The sequence below is a fragment of the Hyla sarda genome, unplaced genomic scaffold, assembly GCF_029499605.1.
Source record: "Hyla sarda isolate aHylSar1 unplaced genomic scaffold, aHylSar1.hap1 scaffold_1181, whole genome shotgun sequence".
Lineage (NCBI taxonomy): Eukaryota > Metazoa > Chordata > Amphibia > Anura > Hylidae > Hyla > Hyla sarda.
Window position 1 is genome coordinate 1 of NW_026607804.1, and position 14,476 is coordinate 14,476.

General features: G+C 44.4%; 3 non-coding genes and 3 pseudogenes across 3 annotated transcripts; all 6 read right to left on the reverse strand.

The window, feature by feature from the left end:
• LOC130302800 (U2 spliceosomal RNA) lies at positions 1-122 on the reverse strand (annotated as a pseudogene; the record flags this gene model as incomplete).
• A 2,070-nt stretch (positions 123-2,192) lies between these two features.
• On the reverse strand, positions 2,193-2,398 carry LOC130302801 (U2 spliceosomal RNA; annotated as a pseudogene).
• A 5,026-nt stretch (positions 2,399-7,424) lies between these two features.
• Positions 7,425-7,557, reverse strand: LOC130302805 (U2 spliceosomal RNA; annotated as a pseudogene).
• Positions 7,558-9,633: 2,076 nt separating this feature from the next.
• Positions 9,634-9,824, reverse strand: LOC130302765 (U2 spliceosomal RNA). The gene has a single exon (XR_008852923.1). It is a non-coding gene; the product is annotated as a U2 spliceosomal RNA (small nuclear RNA).
• Positions 9,825-11,900: 2,076 nt separating this feature from the next.
• Positions 11,901-12,091, reverse strand: LOC130302777 (U2 spliceosomal RNA). The gene has a single exon (XR_008852934.1). It is a non-coding gene; the product is annotated as a U2 spliceosomal RNA (small nuclear RNA).
• Positions 12,092-14,161: 2,070 nt separating this feature from the next.
• LOC130302788 (U2 spliceosomal RNA) lies at positions 14,162-14,352 on the reverse strand. Its single transcript, XR_008852946.1, has one exon. It is a non-coding gene; the product is annotated as a U2 spliceosomal RNA (small nuclear RNA).
• Positions 14,353-14,476: the final 124 nt, after the last annotated feature.

The window sequence follows — 14,476 nt, forward strand, 5'->3', positions numbered from 1 at the left end:
AAATCGGCCCCCGTTCTCAAAAATCCATTTAATATATGGTCCCCAGATAGGGGACGTATCAGATATTAAACTGATAAGAACAGATACTACACTTGATCTTAGCCAAAAGGCCGAGAAGCGATAACCGTGAAAGGGGCGGGCCCAACAAGGTCCCCTTCATGGGCACTATCACTGCTTGCTGTCAGGGAGGCTGCCAGACAATTTTCCATGCACACTCTGGGCTGGGGGGCAGTCAACCACCAGTACACACAGCAGAACCTAAACCCATACCATTATTGCTAAGCAGCAAGACAGGGGCCCATTGCACTCCCACGGGGCCTTTTTAAATGCAATCCATAACCCGGATTTGCCAGGAACCCTTCTTACTCCTCCTACTTGCATGTGACACTGGGCTTAGGATCTGCATAGGAAACACACACACAAGCACACACCTACCTTTGTTGCCTGCAGATGCCTCCTTGGCTGTCCCCAAACGGTATCAAACCAACACCCACGGGAAGCTGTAAGCATAGAGGACATGCCTGCACCCCATTGGACTTACCTGTGTGGGTTAAATCCGGGTTATTTGACAACCTATGGCGGTGATGGTTCTGCTCAGGCAGAGCAGTGCTGATGCTCCTCATAAAGCTGTCGCTGCTGTGAAGGTTCTAGGTGACATCACAAATCCCTATGGTTACATACACAACAAAGCTGGGTTGTTGTTGTTTACACTCTGCAAGGCCTGTGGAAGTGAGTGACATCATAGCACTGTAGTTCTGAGGGTTCTAGATGGATGCAACAATCTCCTGTTGCTTCTATGAAGGCCATAATAGACGACATCACCAAACAGCTCCATAGTCACATACACAGCAAAGGAGAGATGTTGTTTACACCTAGTGATGTCAGTGGTATTGAGTGACATCACAGCACAGTGCTAAGGCTCCTGGGCCTGGACACAGCAGCGGCTGCAATATCTCAACGGAGAATACGTTTATATATATGTGTGTGTGTGCGCGTATATATATATATATATATATATATATATATATATATATATATATTTCTCCGCCGAAATCACTTTTAAACCCATTTCCACCTTTTTTTCCCTTCTCTTCCTCTTACTTTTTTTTCACGTTTTTTTACGTTTTTCTCCTTTTCGCCTCTTTTCTGGGCGTATTATTCTTCTTTTTCTTCTTTTTTTTCGTCTAATGCATACCCCATCAGTGCAGCAATGCTTATTCAATACCGCCAGCAGATGGAGACACTGGGGGATAATTTTCTAAGGATTTATACTGATTTTTCCTGTCTGAATTTGTCGCACAGAAAGTTGCAGGCCAAATATGTGTGACATTTCTGCGACTTTAGCTTCTAGAGCATTTTTACAACATTATACATAGGTGCTGAATACATAAAAAGCGACTGTTCAGCGACAGACAAGTCGCATCGGCTGAAAGTAGGCCAGAATGTCAGTCCATGTTGGAGCAGGTTTAGATACAGTCTAAAGTATAGATCTCAAAGTCTGTGCACAGAATTTAGCAAGGGCCTCGCACCTTCTGATGCATCAGGTAGGTGCACAATAGCATAGCCTAACCCTCTGTACTTTGGTCTATATTGATGCGGGACATAGACAGCCAGCTGATGACCAATCCATTAGTGCAATGGATGGCTGGAAGCATTTGTCTTTGCCTTTGCAATACCACAGAAGCAATGCATGGTCAATGTACAGCAATGACACACCTGTGTGAACAGCCAGGAGACCCCCCCCATGTTATGTTACATAGTTACATAGTTAGTACGGTCGAAAAAAGACATATGTCCATCAAGTTCAACCAGGGAATTAAGGGGTAGGGGTGTGGCGCGATATTGGGGAAGGGATGAGATTTTATATTTCTTCATAAGCATTAATCTTATTTTGTCAATTAGGAACATTCAGCACCCACCCGCTATCAAGGCAGCTGCCTATCATGTCATGCCCTACCTGCACAGGTGTGCTGGCTACTCAAATGATCCAATTAAGGAGGCCATTTAGTCAGCAGCAGCAGAAGTCCTGTGCCTGGACGCTCCAACAGCGGCCAGACACAAGCAGAAGCAGCAGCAGCAGCACCACCTTTTGTTTTTTGGCTGCAGCAGCAAGGCCCACAGGGCTGGCTAGCTGGCTAGCCAGCAAGCAGGTAGCAATGAAAGTAGGAATCTTTCTTTTTAACCCTGTAAGGGGGTGGTGCACTGTACCCGAAGATACTGCCATATCGGGTCAATGCATAGGGCGACGGAAGCAAGCTTCGAAATCGGCCCCCGTTCTCAAAAATCCATTTAATATATGGTCCCCAGATAGGGGACGTATCAGATATTAAACTGATAAGAACAGATTTTTTTTTTTTAACTTGACTACCCTTACGGGGGCAACTTTATTAAAAATTAAATAATGTTAACAAAGTTGTGCAAATATGTCAATAAATACAGTTACATATAAATAACATATTTACAACATATTAAAACATAAAATGGGCACTTGGTGGCTTTACAAGATAGAATTCCATTCTTTTAAAAACCATTTTCTAGATAAAAGCGGAAATCTCTTCTTGTCTAAAAGATAGTACTGGTACATTTCATAAAAACAGATAGATAAAATGTCCTTCACAGATAAAACCTCATGCTTGAACAATAAAATATTCCTGGCCTTCCACAGAGCTGCCTTCACACAGTTTATGATCTTCCATGCAATAGTCTCTTGAGTCCGTGTTGGGCATTCCAGGCAACCATAAAAAACCACTGCAATATTTAAGTCTTTTAGTCCAGTTATCCTTTTTACCAGAGAGAGTATCTTTGTCCATATTTTCTGCGAGTAAAAACAAGTCCATATTAGATGGTGCACGGTCTCCTCTTGTCGGCATCCCTCCCTCGGGCAGGTTGCAGAGTTGGATAATCCTCTTCGGTGCTGGAATGCCCGGCATGGAAGACACTCGTGTGCGCAGCTCCAGGCCAGGTCCTTCTGTGAATTAAAAAGATAATTAATACTCAACATCTTCCAAATCTGTATACACTTCTGTTCGTTAAAATTTTTGATGGGAGTCACGGTACTGGTTTCTTTTATTTCCTTTAGTAGTTTTTTGCTATTGCACAGATCCTGAACACTTTTACCTTTAAAATTATATAAGTTTAAAATTTTTCCTAAAATCATGTATTGAGGGGGTAAATTCAAAGAATAAGGGCAACTTAAAACTGTAGAAAACCAGCCGTTCCTCCGCATAAAATAACCAGTATTAAAACGAACAAAATAAGACCAGTAGCTATCTTTAAAAACAGTAGTAAAACACATGCTAAAAAACTTTATTAAAAGGAAAGCTTTAAAATCTGGAAAATCCTTACCGCCCCTGGAGTTCGGTTTTATCACAATTTGTCTCTTTAATTTTTCGCTCTTAGAACTCCAAAAGAAAGTAAAACAAGCTTTTGTTATTTTCTTTAGAACCATTTCGGGGGGTGGGAAAACCAGACTTAAATACAATAAAATAGGTAAAAGCACCATTTTTGTAATTAAAACCTTCCCTTCCATTGTAAGTTCTCGCATGTTCCACATACATATTTTCTTATTTATTTTTTGAGCCACCAAGTCCCAGCTATTAAAACCATTATTAGACTCGTCAAAGGAGACACCTAAAATCTGCACCGACTCAGACACAGGGACGGGCACATCATACAAAGGCATTCCGCCTATGTTTAAAATGTTACTTTTGTTAAAATTGACTTTAAAACCGGAGGCACAATTAAAATATTGAATCTGTTTTAGCGTCTTCTGAAGCGATGGGGTGTCCCTGCAAAACACCGCAACATCGTCCATGTACCCCACTACCTTCGCCTCTAGTCCCCCTCCTCCTGGCAGGGGGACTCCATGGATCTGCTTATCCTTTCGTATTGTACATAAAAGAGGCTCTATTGCGCAAATGAAGAGTAGTGGGGACAAGGGACACCCCTGCTTCACTCCGGAATTTAAAATCACGCCCTGTGTCTTAAAACCATTTACTAAAATTTTACTAGTACAGTTATCATAAAAAGCTCTAAGAGACAATAAAAAGCCATCAGGTATACCCATTTTCTCTAAAACCTTAAAAAGATAAAAATGTGACACCCTGTCGAAAGCTTTTTCAAAATCTATGGATAAAACCGCCAGCTTTCCTTTTCTTAATTTGGTGTCGCTAATTACATCCTTTAAAAGGTTTAGGTTCTCCCATAAACTCCTCCCAGGCACCCCACAGACTTGGTTTGTATGAATTATTTTATGGATTACGTTCTTTAAGCGGTTAGCACACAGTTTCGCCATTATTTTATAGTCGCAGTTCAGAAGGGTGATTGGTCTCCAGTTTTTGAGTTCCGACCGGTCTCCCTTTTTGAATAGCAGGGAGACATCACCCTTCTTCCATGAGCCTGGGAGGATTTTAGACTTAAAGACTTCCGTAAAAAGGGAGAACAAATCTTCTTTTAAAATACCATAAAAAGTAACATAAAATTCAATGGGTATACCATCCGGCCCAGGCACTTTACCTGTTTTAAAACTCTTGACGGTCTCTAAAATCTCCTGCTCTGAAATATTCTGCAATAAAAAAGACTGTGAGACAGGATCTAAAAAATTGGTGATCTCCTTTAACGAGTCATTCATAAAACATTCATCAATGTGTTTTACATTAAAAAGATCCGCATAAAACTCTTGCACCTTTTTAAAAATACCCTGTACATCATTCACTCCTTCAATGTTTTCTATTAACCTTCTATTTTCATGTATTTTCTTAAAAAAATACCTGGAGCAGGTCTCGTTTTCCTCAAGATGCTGTATTCGAGACCTAAAGATAATTTCTTTTCCTTTCTGCTCCAGGCACTTAGTTATTTCTTTTTTAAGATCATGTACCTCCTTCTCCACCTCCATCCCATGTGCTCTGAATTTGTACAGGGTTTGCAGACGAGTATTTAGGATATTATAAAATTCACGTTTTTCTTTAGCTTTCCTAACCCCAACACGGATAAAAAATTCTTTTATTTTTAGTTTCATTTTTTCCCACCAGATACTGGTGGGAGTGTTGGGGTCTTTTGCTCGTCTGCATTCCTTGTAAAAGGTGATAAAATCTGATAAAACCTGCGGATCTTCTAAAAGGGACACGTTTAACTTCCAGGCATTCCTACCAGTTCTCCTTTTAAAATCACTTTTAACTTTAAAATACAATAATTTATGGTCAGAAAAAACATTGGTAAAAAGATCACAGTTAAAAGGCAGTACTTGATAAGAACAAAAAATAAAATCTATCCTGGAGCTACAGCTTGCATTGCTCCAGGTAACACCGTCTTCCTCTGGTACGTTAAAATTACATTTTTTAAAAACATCAGTGAGATTAAAATCTAAAATCAAGTTTTTTAACATAAAAGACGTCTTATCATAGTTCCTACTCACTGCGTTCGAAAAACGGCGTTCTCCCCTTAAAATACAATTAAAATCACCTGATAAAACAAGAGGACTAGAATTGTTAATAAAAAGGGGTAAAATCTCCAACATTTTTATTCTTTCATTCTTATCAGGAGAACCATAAAAATTTAAAAACTGCCATTTAATACCATTAATAAAAGCGATGACCAATAAAATTCTGCCTGGTAAAATTTCGTTAAAACTCTCAATTAAAACGTTCCCTTTAAAAAGTATGGCGACCCCTGCTGATCTGGACTCATTTGATCCAGACCAGACTGATGGACCGTGCACCCAATCATCTTCATATTCTTTATAATTTAATCTGTGCGGGATGCCACATTCCTGCAGGAAAAGGACGGAAGCAGCAAAAACCGACAAGTAATTAAATAGGGCAACCCTTCTTACTCTGGCGCTCACACTTCTCACGTTCAAGGACAGACCGGACAACTCAGCCATGGGAATGTACAAGAAAACGTCTTACACCTCTGATTCCCCCTCCGAAGCCTCATACCCCCCAAAATCTGACTCAACTGTACGCATAGAGGAAGCAGGAGAGGAGGCACCATCACTCAGCCGACCCCCCTCCTCCATCATGATTGAGGCATAGTTGTTCTCGGGCATCCTGGCAATCAGGGCTCCAGACTCATTGGGTTCTTCCACCTCTTGCCCCTCCATAGGGGTCGGGTGTTCACTTAGTTCCGTCTCTGGTACCTCAGAGACGGTCACCCCTGAAACCTCCTCCTGGCAGGGAGGAGGGGGGGTATCCCCTATGGGGACCTGTGGAGGAACGTCACTTGGGTTCCCTGCATCCGCAGGTACTTCCATCGGCTCCCCCTGGACCGCCTCCGAATAGAGTCTTCTGGAGCCCCTCCGCCTTTTAACCTTCACCTCTCCACCCGGATCATCGCTCTCAGGGGGACCCTGAGCCAGAGGTTGCTGAGGAGCGGATTCGGCCGCCGTCCGCTCCTCTCTTAACCCAGCATGCTCCTGGGGGCCAGTTTTTTCACCACTTGCACGTTTTTTGGCCATCCTCTGCTCTTTAGGGTCCCCTCCTTTTGCCTGAGGGGGGTCTTTCTCCTTCTCCATCTCACCGCTTACCTCTTGTGGGGGGGTAATCACTGGCTCTGCTTGCCTCGGCTGGTGTCCCGGTTGCTGTCCTTGCTGCCTCCAGGGTTGCCACTGCTGCTCCGTCCTATGTCTGTGGGGACAAGAGGAGAAAAGGTGACCGAATTGTTGACAGAAATTGCACCTCCCTCCTCTTGTGCATTTCTCTGTCTCGTGCTGTGTGCTACCACATTTTTTGCATGTACTTTCACAGTTTTCTTTTGTGTGTCCATATCTGTGACACTTCCTGCAGTAGCTTGGCATCCCCGCATAAAAGAGGTCGCCACACATATTATTTATTTTAAAACGAGCTGGTGGTAGTTGTATTCCCCCTGGCAATCTGTCATCTTTTTTGCATGTAACCTGAAATCTCCACTTAGATGTCCAGATGCCACAGCTGTTCATGATTTTTCCTCTGCACTCAACCTTACTAAAATAGACTTGTAAAAACAACTCAACATCGTGTAGGTTGGCGAAAGGGGAATACATCTTTACTACCACCAGCTTAATATCGTCTAGAACGTGCTCAATAATCCGGACACCCTGAAGCTTTTTGTCTTTACTCGCAGCAGCTCTGGTAACAAAATCTCTGTGGATGCCATTTTGTGTGAACGTCACATCAAAAATTTTACGCTTCGGGTAGTCCTGGATTGCCAATATCTCGCCCTTCTGTATTCCGAAAACTCCTCCGAGCACGTCCTCTACTACGAATTTCAAATCGTCCGCCCTTTTGGTATCATCCGTGAGAATGACTCTCACGGTGTTTTTGATCCTTGCGTATGCCGGCACAGAACCTGGATCCGGATCATCATCCATGGTTCTAACCTCTCTCCACCCGAAGGTCTTGAGAGGCGATCGCTAAACGTTACCCTGGGACTAGGCCCTCTCCCCAATAGCAACAAGTGGGTGAAGCCCAGGCAATAAACCTGGGCGATCCCACAAGGCCGAGGAGAGGGGTACCCGAGTACCTTCTGACCAGATCTCCTGTATTACTACACTTGATCTTAGCCAAAAGGCCGAGAAGCGATAACCGTGAAAGGGGCGGGCCCAACAAGGTCCCCTTCATGGGCACTATCACTGCTTGCTGTCAGGGAGGCTGCCAGACAATTTTCCATGCACACTCTGGGCTGGGGGGCAGTCAACCACCAGTACACACAGCAGAACCTAAACCCATACCATTATTGCTAAGCAGCAAGACAGGGGCCCATTGCAATCCCACGGGGCCTTTTTAAATGCAATCCATAACCCGGATTTGCCAGGAACCCTTCTTACTCCTCCTACTTGCATGTGACACTGGGCTTAGGATCTGCATAGGAAACACACACACAAGCACACACCTACCTTTGTTGCCTGCAGATGCCTCCTTGGCTGTCCCCAAACGGTATCAAACCAACACCCACGGGAAGCTGTAAGCATAGAGGACATGCCTGCACCCCATTGGACTTACCTGTGTGGGTTAAATCCGGGTTATTTGACAACCTATGGCGGTGATGGTTCTGCTCAGGCAGAGCAGTGCTGATGCTCCTCATAAAGCTGTCGCTGCTGTGAAGGTTCTAGGTGACATCACAAATCCCTATGGTTACATACACAACAAAGCTGGGTTGTTGTTGTTTACACTCTGCAAGGCCTGTGGAAGTGAGTGACATCATAGCACTGTAGTTCTGAGGGTTCTAGATGGATGCAACAATCTCCTGTTGCTTCTATGAAGGCCATAATAGACGACATCACCAAACAGCTCCATAGTCACATACACAGCAAAGGAGAGATGTTGTTTACACCTAGTGATGTCAGTGGTATTGAGTGACATCACAGCACAGTGCTAAGGCTCCTGGGCCTGGACACAGCAGCGGCTGCAATATCTCAACGGAGAATACGTTTATATATATGTGTGTGTGTGCGCGTATATATATATATATATATATATATATATATATATATATATATTTCTCCGCCGAAATCACTTTTAAACCCATTTCCACCTTTTTTTCCCTTCTCTTCCTCTTACTTTTTTTTCACGTTTTTTTACGTTTTTCTCCTTTTCGCCTCTTTTCTGGGCGTATTATTCTTCTTTTTCTTCTTTTTTTTCGTCTAATGCATACCCCATCAGTGCAGCAATGCTTATTCAATACCGCCAGCAGATGGAGACACTGGGGGATAATTTTCTAAGGATTTATACTGATTTTTCCTGTCTGAATTTGTCGCACAGAAAGTTGCAGGCCAAATATGTGTGACATTTCTGCGACTTTAGCTTCTAGAGCATTTTTACAACATTATACATAGGTGCTGAATACATAAAAAGCGACTGTTCAGCGACAGACAAGTCGCATCGGCTGAAAGTAGGCCAGAATGTCAGTCCATGTTGGAGCAGGTTTAGATACAGTCTAAAGTATAGATCTCAAAGTCTGTGCACAGAATTTAGCAAGGGCCTCGCACCTTCTGATGCATCAGGTAGGTGCACAATAGCATAGCCTAACCCTCTGTACTTTGGTCTATATTGATGCGGGACATAGACAGCCAGCTGATGACCAATCCATTAGTGCAATGGATGGCTGGAAGCATTTGTCTTTGCCTTTGCAATACCACAGAAGCAATGCATGGTCAATGTACAGCAATGACACACCTGTGTGAACAGCCAGGAGACCCCCCCCCCCCCCCCATGTTATGTTACATAGTTACATAGTTAGTACGGTCGAAAAAAGACATATGTCCATCAAGTTCAACCAGGGAATTAAGGGGTAGGGGTGTGGCGCGATATTGGGGAAGGGATGAGATTTTATATTTCTTCATAAGCATTAATCTTATTTTGTCAATTAGGAACATTCAGCACCCACCCGCTATCAAGGCAGCTGCCTATCATGTCATGCCCTACCTGCACAGGTGTGCTGGCTACTCAAATGATCCAATTAAGGAGGCCATTTAGTCAGCAGCAGCAGAAGTCCTGTGCCTGGACGCTCCAACAGCGGCCAGACACAAGCAGAAGCAGCAGCAGCAGCACCACCTTTTGTTTTTTGGCTGCAGCAGCAAGGCCCACAGGGCTGGCTAGCTGGCTAGCCAGCAAGCAGGTAGCAATGAAAGTAGGAATCTTTCTTTTTAACCCTGTAAGGGGGTGGTGCACTGTACCCGAAGATACTGCCATATCGGGTCAATGCATAGGGCGACGGAAGCAAGCTTCGAAATCGGCCCCCGTTCTCAAAAATCCATTTAATATATGGTCCCCAGATAGGGGACGTATCAGATATTAAACTGATAAGAACAGATACTACACTTGATCTTAGCCAAAAGGCCGAGAAGCGATAACCGTGAAAGGGGCGGGCCCAACAAGGTCCCCTTCATGGGCACTATCACTGCTTGCTGTCAGGGAGGCTGCCAGACAATTTTCCATGCACACTCTGGGCTGGGGGGCAGTCAACCACCAGTACACACAGCAGAACCTAAACCCATACCATTATTGCTAAGCAGCAAGACAGGGGCCCATTGCACTCCCACGGGGCCTTTTTAAATGCAATCCATAACCCGGATTTGCCAGGAACCCTTCTTACTCCTCCTACTTGCATGTGACACTGGGCTTAGGATCTGCATAGGAAACACACACACAAGCACACACCTACCTTTGTTGCCTGCAGATGCCTCCTTGGCTGTCCCCAAACGGTATCAAACCAACACCCACGGGAAGCTGTAAGCATAGAGGACATGCCTGCACCCCATTGGACTTACCTGTGTGGGTTAAATCCGGGTTATTTGACAACCTATGGCGGTGATGGTTCTGCTCAGGCAGAGCAGTGCTGATGCTCCTCATAAAGCTGTCGCTGCTGTGAAGGTTCTAGGTGACATCACAAATCCCTATGGTTACATACACAACAAAGCTGGGTTGTTGTTGTTTACACTCTGCAAGGCCTGTGGAAGTGAGTGACATCATAGCACTGTAGTTCTGAGGGTTCTAGATGGATGCAACAATCTCCTGTTGCTTCTATGAAGGCCATAATAGACGACATCACCAAACAGCTCCATAGTCACATACACAGCAAAGGAGAGATGTTGTTTACACCTAGTGATGTCAGTGGTATTGAGTGACATCACAGCACAGTGCTAAGGCTCCTGGGCCTGGACACAGCAGCGGCTGCAATATCTCAACGGAGAATACGTTTATATATATGTGTGTGTGTGCGCGTATATATATATATATATATATATATATATATATATATATATATATTCTCCGCCGAAATCACTTTTAAACCCATTTCCACCTTTTTTTCCCTTCTCTTCCTCTTACTTTTTTTTCACGTTTTTTTACGTTTTTCTCCTTTTCGCCTCTTTTCTGGGCGTATTATTCTTCTTTTTCTTCTTTTTTTTCGTCTAATGCATACCCCATCAGTGCAGCAATGCTTATTCAATACCGCCAGCAGATGGAGACACTGGGGGATAATTTTCTAAGGATTTATACTGATTTTTCCTGTCTGAATTTGTCGCACAGAAAGTTGCAGGCCAAATATGTGTGACATTTCTGCGACTTTAGCTTCTAGAGCATTTTTACAACATTATACATAGGTGCTGAATACATAAAAAGCGACTGTTCAGCGACAGACAAGTCGCATCGGCTGAAAGTAGGCCAGAATGTCAGTCCATGTTGGAGCAGGTTTAGATACAGTCTAAAGTATAGATCTCAAAGTCTGTGCACAGAATTTAGCAAGGGCCTCGCACCTTCTGATGCATCAGGTAGGTGCACAATAGCATAGCCTAACCCTCTGTACTTTGGTCTATATTGATGCGGGACATAGACAGCCAGCTGATGACCAATCCATTAGTGCAATGGATGGCTGGAAGCATTTGTCTTTGCCTTTGCAATACCACAGAAGCAATGCATGGTCAATGTACAGCAATGACACACCTGTGTGAACAGCCAGGAGACCCCCCCCCCCCCCCATGTTATGTTACATAGTTACATAGTTAGTACGGTCGAAAAAAGACATATGTCCATCAAGTTCAACCAGGGAATTAAGGGGTAGGGGTGTGGCGCGATATTGGGGAAGGGATGAGATTTTATATTTCTTCATAAGCATTAATCTTATTTTGTCAATTAGGAACATTCAGCACCCACCCGCTATCAAGGCAGCTGCCTATCATGTCATGCCCTACCTGCACAGGTGTGCTGGCTACTCAAATGATCCAATTAAGGAGGCCATTTAGTCAGCAGCAGCAGAAGTCCTGTGCCTGGACGCTCCAACAGCGGCCAGACACAAGCAGAAGCAGCAGCAGCAGCACCACCTTTTGTTTTTTGGCTGCAGCAGCAAGGCCCACAGGGCTGGCTAGCTGGCTAGCCAGCAAGCAGGTAGCAATGAAAGTAGGAATCTTTCTTTTTAACCCTGTAAGGGGGTGGTGCACTGTACCCGAAGATACTGCCATATCGGGTCAATGCATAGGGCGACGGAAGCAAGCTTCGAAATCGGCCCCCGTTCTCAAAAATCCATTTAATATATGGTCCCCAGATAGGGGACGTATCAGATATTAAACTGATAAGAACAGATACTACACTTGATCTTAGCCAAAAGGCCGAGAAGCGATAACCGTGAAAGGGGCGGGCCCAACAAGGTCCCCTTCATGGGCACTATCACTGCTTGCTGTCAGGGAGGCTGCCAGACAATTTTCCATGCACACTCTGGGCTGGGGGGCAGTCAACCACCAGTACACACAGCAGAACCTAAACCCATACCATTATTGCTAAGCAGCAAGACAGGGGCCCATTGCACTCCCACGGGGCCTTTTTAAATGCAATCCATAACCCGGATTTGCCAGGAACCCTTCTTACTCCTCCTACTTGCATGTGACACTGGGCTTAGGATCTGCATAGGAAACACACACACAAGCACACACCTACCTTTGTTGCCTGCAGATGCCTCCTTGGCTGTCCCCAAACGGTATCAAACCAACACCCACGGGAAGCTGTAAGCATAGAGGACATGCCTGCACCCCATTGGACTTACCTGTGTGGGTTAAATCCGGGTTATTTGACAACCTATGGCGGTGATGGTTCTGCTCAGGCAGAGCAGTGCTGATGCTCCTCATAAAGCTGTCGCTGCTGTGAAGGTTCTAGGTGACATCACAAATCCCTATGGTTACATACACAACAAAGCTGGGTTGTTGTTGTTTACACTCTGCAAGGCCTGTGGAAGTGAGTGACATCATAGCACTGTAGTTCTGAGGGTTCTAGATGGATGCAACAATCTCCTGTTGCTTCTATGAAGGCCATAATAGACGACATCACCAAACAGCTCCATAGTCACATACACAGCAAAGGAGAGATGTTGTTTACACCTAGTGATGTCAGTGGTATTGAGTGACATCACAGCACAGTGCTAAGGCTCCTGGGCCTGGACACAGCAGCGGCTGCAATATCTCAACGGAGAATACGTTTATATATATGTGTGTGTGTGCGCGTATATATATATATATATATATATATATATATATATATATATATATTTCTCCGCCGAAATCACTTTTAAACCCATTTCCACCTTTTTTTCCCTTCTCTTCCTCTTACTTTTTTTTCACGTTTTTTTACGTTTTTCTCCTTTTCGCCTCTTTTCTGGGCGTATTATTCTTCTTTTTCTTCTTTTTTTTCGTCTAATGCATACCCCATCAGTGCAGCAATGCTTATTCAATACCGCCAGCAGATGGAGACACTGGGGGATAATTTTCTAAGGATTTATACTGATTTTTCCTGTCTGAATTTGTCGCACAGAAAGTTGCAGGCCAAATATGTGTGACATTTCTGCGACTTTAGCTTCTAGAGCATTTTTACAACATTATACATAGGTGCTGAATACATAAAAAGCGACTGTTCAGCGACAGACAAGTCGCATCGGCTGAAAGTAGGCCAGAATGTCAGTCCATGTTGGAGCAGGTTTAGATACAGTCTAAAGTATAGATCTCAAAGTCTGTGCACAGAATTTAGCAAGGGCCTCGCACCTTCTGATGCATCAGGTAGGTGCACAATAGCATAGCCTAACCCTCTGTACTTTGGTCTATATTGATGCGGGACATAGACAGCCAGCTGATGACCAATCCATTAGTGCAATGGATGGCTGGAAGCATTTGTCTTTGCCTTTGCAATACCACAGAAGCAATGCATGGTCAATGTACAGCAATGACACACCTGTGTGAACAGCCAGGAGACCCCCCCCATGTTATGTTACATAGTTACATAGTTAGTACGGTCGAAAAAAGACATATGTCCATCAAGTTCAACCAGGGAATTAAGGGGTAGGGGTGTGGCGCGATATTGGGGAAGGGATGAGATTTTATATTTCTTCATAAGCATTAATCTTATTTTGTCAATTAGGAACATTCAGCACCCACCCGCTATCAAGGCAGCTGCCTATCATGTCATGCCCTACCTGCACAGGTGTGCTGGCTACTCAAATGATCCAATTAAGGAGGCCATTTAGTCAGCAGCAGCAGAAGTCCTGTGCCTGGACGCTCCAACAGCGGCCAGACACAAGCAGAAGCAGCAGCAGCAGCACCACCTTTTGTTTTTTGGCTGCAGCAGCAAGGCCCACAGGGCTGGCTAGCTGGCTAGCCAGCAAGCAGGTAGCAATGAAAGTAGGAATCTTTCTTTTTAACCCTGTAAGGGGGTGGTGCACTGTACCCGAAGATACTGCCATATCGGGTCAATGCATAGGGCGACGGAAGCAAGCTTCGAAATCGGCCCCCGTTCTCAAAAATCCATTTAATATATGGTCCCCAGATAGGGGACGTATCAGATATTAAACTGATAAGAACAGATACTACACTTGATCTTAGCCAAAAGGCCGAGAAGCGATAACCGTGAAAGGGGCGGGCCCAACAAGGTCCCCTTCATGGGCACTATCACTGCTTGCTGTCAGGGAGGCTGCCAGACAATTTTCCATGCACACTCTGGGCTGGGGGGCAGTCAACCACCAGTAC